Genomic DNA, 7,596 nt, shown 5'->3' with positions numbered 1-7,596 from the left:
AAAGTTATTGCTAGCATTTCTAGAACAATGTCAAATAATAGAAGGGAAAGGAGAAATCCTTGTTTTACTACTCTATTTATTGGGGAAGTTTCTAATGTTCCCCCTGCCTAGAGATTTTTAAGACTATATTAGACTACTGTCCAGAGTGACCAAGCCAAACTTTAATCTGGAAGTCAATTTAAATGACGGAATCATGTGTTTTCCCATAACTTCTACTTCCCTTATGAGTAGGCAGTATAAAAATGACCTACTTTAATATTTTATACTCTCCTGTTATATGTGTGCATAGTCAATATGGGATTTTTAAGTGATATTCTTTTACACTCCTCCTGCAACACAGTATTAGTGATTTTTCTGGACCCATTTTCTCAGAATTTTTACTTCCTCTTTTTATCAGCAGTAAAGGAAACTGGTGCCATAAGTTGGATTAGATAATACTTCATATTTCCTAGCATCAGACATACCAAGAAAAAGAGAAAAGCCTTATCATGTCTTTAGTTCAGCATTTCCGAAATTAATAGGTTCTTGGAACACTTTTTGAACATAAAATCTACTGATGGAACTTCCTAATATAACATTAAGACAAAGAATCAAAGCAGAAAAAAAAATTAATTCTAACTTGATACTCCCCCAAATCCTTCCTTTCTTTCTTTCTTTCTTTCTTTCTTTCTTTCTTTCTTTCTTTCTTTCTTTCTTTCTTTCTTTCTTTCTTTCTTTCTTTCCCTTCCTCCTTCCTTCCTTCCTTCCTTTCTTTCTTTCCCTTCCTTCCTTCCTTCCTTTCTTTCTATCTATAATAAGCATTTTAAATTACAAAATTCATGTTTAACATTTTATGAAGGAAAAAACCCTCTTCAGCATTGGCATTATTCCCCTCTCGCAGAACCTTTCTTCATATCACACAGAAAACCAGAGTTCTTTAGAATACAGTTTGGAAAGTCCTACTCTGGGTAAAGTTTCTGAATTATAGCCATTTCCTTTCAGAACTTAAAAAAATTATATTTGCCTGTTGACTAACCACAAGCATGAGTCATCAAAGAAATTTATTGCATCACCTGAGTAGCTCCAAGATATATTCCATTTATGTGATACTGAGCACCTTTAAGCTACAAGAGAATGTATACCACAAAGTTGGGGGAAATCCTTAAATTACTGGATGCATTAATGTGCTTTATAAAGCATAGCTACTCCTTGGTAAGAGTATAATTTATTCTTATTTGTAAAATGATCGTTAAAATGTAAAGTGTGACTATAATGCAATTTGTTTATTTGTTTGAGAGACTCTCATACTACCAATGATAATAAGGAAGGCTAGCTAACTGGGAAATGATTTTTTTTCTTTAGCTATAGCAACTATTGAAGATTATATATTAGGAGAAAAGACAGGAAGGGGAGTATGTGAACTGCACCAGGAAAATCACTGAAACACCAAAATAGAAATTCTGAAAATCAAAAAAGAGATTAACAAAATCAAAAGCAAAACACACACACACGCACACACAGAGTTAATAAAACTAGGAGCTCCTTTTTTGAAAAAAATGAAGCATATAAACCATTAGCTTAATTTGATTAAAAAGATGAGGAAAATCAAATTACAATTTCAAAAATGAAAAAAAGGTAATTCCCAACAAATGAAGAAAAACAGATATTATTTGTTCCCAACTATATGCCAATAAAGCTGACAAATGAAATGAATGAGCATTTATAAAAATATGAAATACCCAGATTGATACAAAATTACTTTTCTGCTTAGGACTTGTATTCTAGTCCTTACTGCTCTTTCACTGGCAAATCTTCTGTATTAAAGGTACAAAAAATTGCTAGAAGGTAATCAATTAATCAGTGTACATTTATTAAGCACCTTCTATGAACCAGGCAGACTGGATAATTCTGACTGTAATAGACCAAACTAACTGCTTATTCATTCACCAAGATGCTGCCTTGTTCGATCAGCATGGAATTCAGGGCGACACCAATGAGGTTGACTTCGTAAGAAAGACAAGCAAACCTAGGCATACAAGGCAAATGACAAAACCCTCTCTGCTTTTCACTCTTAAACCATAAGTGGCAGCAGAGAGCAATAGGAGAAGGTTGTGCTCTCCCTAACTCCAGGTGGCACATGAAAGGTAATAACTGTCACTGTAGCTCTCGGCAAATGAAAGTATTTCTCTTTCCCTTAGAAACTGCTCAGCGGAAGCTGTCAGCTAACTGCTTCTAGGTCCCACAGCTCCAACAGACCTACTATTCAGCCCTCCCTCTGTGACTTCCATTTTACCCAGGTTCCCATATCTTCAAAAGCTTAAATAAGAGTTACTATCTGTTACTTAAAAAGGAACAAAAAAAAATCCCCAAAATTTCCTCCGTGAAATTGACAGTCCCTTTTAAATCATCCCACAGTTTTCAAACATTTATGTGATTTCTTGCTTTTTTAGTTTTACCCTCTTTTTAGTCATAAAAATCTATATGCAAATGGCTTTAGATAACACTATCCCCTGAAACTCTAAAGTGCAAAAAATGGTCTAATGTTTCTTCTAGTATCTTTGAAAAGGTGTTTCTTTACACTTATGTTTGTTTTATTTTTAGATAAAATAAGTTCTCTCCCTGCTTCTTTAAAATATTAAACCATTCACACACAAGCGAGACATCATTTGACATTGTTGACAAGGGGATTTCAGTCTGTATTTTCTACCCAAACATATATATAAATATATATATATGTACATATATATATATATACACACATACATACACACACACGTATATATATATACACACACGCACATATATACACACATACATATATATACAAATATGTATATACACACATACATATATACATACACGACACATATGTATACATACACATATACGTGTGTGTGTGTGTGTGTGTGTGTGTGTATGCACACATCCTCTCCCCTCCCCTCCCTTCTCCTCTCCTCTCCCCCTACCTGAGGGTGTTCTGCTGAAAGGAAGGTAAATTTTGATGGCCAAAAGCCACCTAGTTACCCTGGGGTTTACTGGCCAGATTTCTTTAAAGACCAAGCCTTAAACCCAATTCACTCTGGATCTCACAGACTGGACAATAATTGTTCCCCACGTAATGGTTATTTTGGGGCCCTCCTGGCTCAGACTGAATGTAAATAGTAACTGTTTCTCTTTTGGCCAGCAACCCTGAGGGTCTTCCCCTCCCAGTTTGATTTTTTTTATTAAAGGGGTCATCCCTCGACTCACTTCTTAAAGGGGACTATTCATTGAATGGGAGTTGTCCCACTCAAAATGAGAACTTGAAAAGACCTTAGCTTAAAAGGACCAAGGTCTCCCACTGTATACTGGGCCATCTCCAGTTGTCCTGATCAATATCGGGCCACTGGACTCAGATGGCTCTGAAGGAGAAAGTGAGGCCGGTGACTTTGCACAGCCCTCCCTCACTCAAATCAAAGTCAATTGCAATTCATGTCACTGTATCCCTGATGTCATGGTCCTTTTTGGAATGAAGGACAAATGACAACCACAACATACATATGTACATAAACACATACACATACACACACATATATAAAATATATACATATATGTACACATATATATGTAGTTTTTACGAAAAAAAAAGTTCCTTTCCTACTACTTTTAGGTATCAACATATTTATCTAAAACATTAGTGTTGGGTGGAGCCAAGATGGCAGAGTAAAGGCAGGGACTCCCCTGAGCTCTTCCCCCAAACCTCTCCAAATACCTTTAAAAATGACTTTAAACAAATTCTAGAGTAGCAGAACTCACAAAAATGTGGAGTAAAACAAATTTCTTGCCCAAGACAACCTGGAAGGTCTATAGGAAAAATCTATTGCACCAGGGTGAGAGAGGAGCACAGTCCAGCACAGGCCACACCAGCACAAACTGGGCACCCCCAAACCTGGAGCAGGCCTTGGGGCCATGGAATCACTGGCAGCAGTGGTGATTTTGAGACCCCTCAGTCCACAGACAGCAAAGACAGTTTAGAAAGACAGAAGGGAAGGTCTGTCGGACCTGGGTGAGATGAAGAGGGGAGTACAGGCCCTTCTAGTGCAAACTGGGCCCCAGCAAACCAGGAGCAGGCCTTGGAAGCCACTGAATCAGCAGTGGCAGTGGCAGTGGCTCCTTCCGGAGCTCTCAGCCCACAGACAGTGAGGGGGTCAAACAAGTGGTCAGGAGGAGATTAAAGGGATCTTTTTGCTAGCACGGAGATAGGACTCTGTTGCTTTGCCCATATTCAGATCTGGGTTGAAGTCATGGGTGGCAGTCCTGGGTGAGGAGGAGAACTAGCATAGCAGAGCTTGTGGCAGAAATGGAGGGAGGACCCTCCTCACAGTTCCAGGAGAGAAAAGAGTGCTTATGGTCACTCACAGGCCAAAGCACAGGCCAGGAGAGTAGGAAACACCTCTTCTTATATCATACCACCTTGGAAGAACTGAAAACTTACAGGTCCATAAGGTATCTCTGAAAATGACTGCACAAAACCCCTGAAGCTTGGGAAAGTGTGCCCCGCACCCCAGAAGGAGAGACCTACTTTAACAAAGAGTAAAAAGTCAAGTAGTAGGCTGGGAAAATAAGCAAACAACAGAAAAAGACTCAGACTATAGAAAGTTACTATGGTGACAAGGAAGATCAAAACACACACTCAGAAGAAGACAACAAAGTCAAATCTCCTATAGCCAAAGCCTCCAAGAAAAACATGAATTGGTATCAGGCCATGGAAGGGCTCAGAAAGGATTTTGAAATTCAAGTAAGAGAGATAGAGGAAAAATTTGGAAGAGAAATGAGAGTGATACAAGAAAATCATGAAAAACAAGTCAACAGCTTGCTAAAGGAGACCCAAAAATACAGATGAAAGTAACACCTTAAAACATAGACTAACCCAAATGACAAAAGAGGTCCAAAAAGCCAATGAGGAAAAGAATGCCTTAAAAAAGCAGAATTGGCCAAATTGAAAAAGAGGTCTAAAAGCTCACTCAAGAAAATAATTCCTTAAAAATTAGAATGGAGCAAATGGAAATTAATGATTTAATGAGAAATCCAGAAATGATAAAACAAAACCAAAAGTATGAAAAAATGGAAGACAATGTGAAATATCTCATTGGGAAAAGAACTGACCTGGAAAATAGATCCAGGAGAGATAATTTAAAAATTATTAGACTACTTGAAAGCCATGATCAAAAAAGAGCCTAGACATCATCTTTCAAGAAATTATCAAGGAGAAATGCCCTGATATTCTAGAGCCAGAGGGTAAAACAGAAATTGAAAGAATCCACAGATTGCCTCCTCAAAAATATCCAAAAAAGAAAACTCCTAGGAATATTGTCACCAAATTCCAGAGCTCCCAGATCAAGGAGAAAATACTGCAAGCAGCCAGAAAGAAACAATTTGAGTACTGTGGAAACACAATCAGGATAATACAAGATCTAGCAGCTTCTACATTAAGGGATCAATGGCTTGGAATATGATATTCCAGAGGTCAATGGAGCTAGGATTAAAACCAAGAATCACCTACCCAGCAAAACTGAGTATCATGCTCCAAAGCAAAATATGGATTTTCAATAAAATAGAGGACTTTCAAGCTTTCTCAGTGAAAAGACCAGAGCTGAATAGAAAATTTGACTTTCAAACACAAGAATCAAGAGAAGCGTGAAAAGGTAAACAAGAAAGAGAAATCGCAAAGGACTTATTAAAGTTGAACTATTTTGTTTACATTCCTACATGGAAAGATGATGTGTGTAATTCATGAGACCTCAGTATTAGGGTAGCTGAAGGGAATATACATATATATGTGTATACATACATACATATATATATACATACATACATATATATACACATATACATATATATGTATGTATATAGACAGAGGGCACAGGGTGAGTTGAATATGAAGGGATATCTAAAAAAATAAAATCAAATTAAGAGATGAATATATTGAGAGAGGGAGAAAGGGAGAGATAGAATGGGGTAAATTATCTCACATAAAAGTGGCAAGAAAATCATCTCTGTTGGGAGGGAAGAGGGGGCAGGTGAGGGGAAATGAGTGAATCTTGCTGTCATCAGATTTGACCTGAGGAGGGAATAACATACATACTCAATTGGGTATCTTACCCCACAGGAAAGAAGGAGGAAGAAGATAAAAAGGCTGGTTGATAGAAGGGAGGGCAGATAGGGGGAGGAGGTAATTAAAAACAAACCCTTTAGAAAAGGGACAGGGTCAAGGGAGAAAATTGGGTAAAGGGAGATAGGATTGGAAGGAGCAAAATATAGTTAATCTTTCACAATATGAGTATTGTGGAAGGGTTTTGCATAATGATACACATGTGGCCTATGTTGAATTGCTTGCCTTCTTAGGGAGAGTGGGTGGGGAGGGAAGAGGAGATAGAATTTGGAACTCAAAATTTTAAAAGAAAATGTTCAAAAAAAGTTTTTGCATGCAACTAGGAAATAAGATATACGGGCAATGGGGCATAAACCTCTATCTTGCCCTACAAGAAAGTAAGGGAAAAGGGGGTGGGGGGAGTGGGGTGATAGAAGGGAGGGCTGACTGGGGAATGGGGCAATCAGAATATATACCATCGTGGAGTGGAGAGAGGGTAGAAATGGGGAGAAAATTTGTAATTCAAACTTGTGAAAATTAATACTGAAAACTAAAAATATTAGATAAATAAATATTGAAAATAAAAAAATAAAAATGAAAGAAAGATTCTGTCTATCCTCAGAGACAGAACTGGTGGCGTCTGAATGCAAATTGGAGCATACTTTTTTTACTTTATTTTTCTTGAGTTTTTTAATCTATACTTTCTTTCACAACATGACTATTATGGATATATTTTGCATGACTACACATGTATAACTATATCAAACTGCTTGTCTTCTCAGTGGTGGGGGGAGGGAGTAAGGGAGAGAATTTGGAACTCAAAGTTTTAAAAACAAATGTTTAAAATTGTTTTCATACATCTAACTTGGAAAAAGTAAAAATAAAATACTAAAAAAATCACAAAAACATCAATATTATTCTATATCCTTTGACAGCTGTCATAAATCTCTTTCTTTACACAAATATTTTCTCTTCCCTTTTCATCACTAACCCACTCTCTATAAAAGACTCTGAAAGTGACAGTGTACCTTATATAAATGTCAAACTTGTGGCAACAAATGTTGTAGGAACCAGATTAAAAAATAATTTGGAAGTATTTAATAGAATAAATTAAAATACAGCACAACATAGATAATGTTAATTTGTAGTTTCCTAAGTCAAAGCCCACAGAGATATCTTTCCATTTGAGTTTACACTGCTGCATAACTTGATCACTCTTATTTGCAATACTCCTGTTATACTCAACTCTTAACTCTAACTCACTGCATATATTTAATCAGTTGCCAGATCTTGTCACTTCTACATTCCCAACATTTCTCACATCTCTCCTGTTTGCTCCTTCTCTTCCTCCACACAGCCATTACCCCAGTTGAGGTCCTCATTGTCTCTCACCTGAAAAATAGCCCTCTAGTTGGTCTCTCCATCTTAAGTCTCTCCTTCCTTCAATTCATCCCCCACACAAATGCCAAAATGATAAAGCACAGATG

Source organism: Trichosurus vulpecula, chromosome 5 (assembly GCF_011100635.1).
Source record: "Trichosurus vulpecula isolate mTriVul1 chromosome 5, mTriVul1.pri, whole genome shotgun sequence".
Classification (NCBI taxonomy): domain Eukaryota; kingdom Metazoa; phylum Chordata; class Mammalia; order Diprotodontia; family Phalangeridae; genus Trichosurus; species Trichosurus vulpecula.
This window is presented reverse-complemented; position numbering follows the sequence as displayed.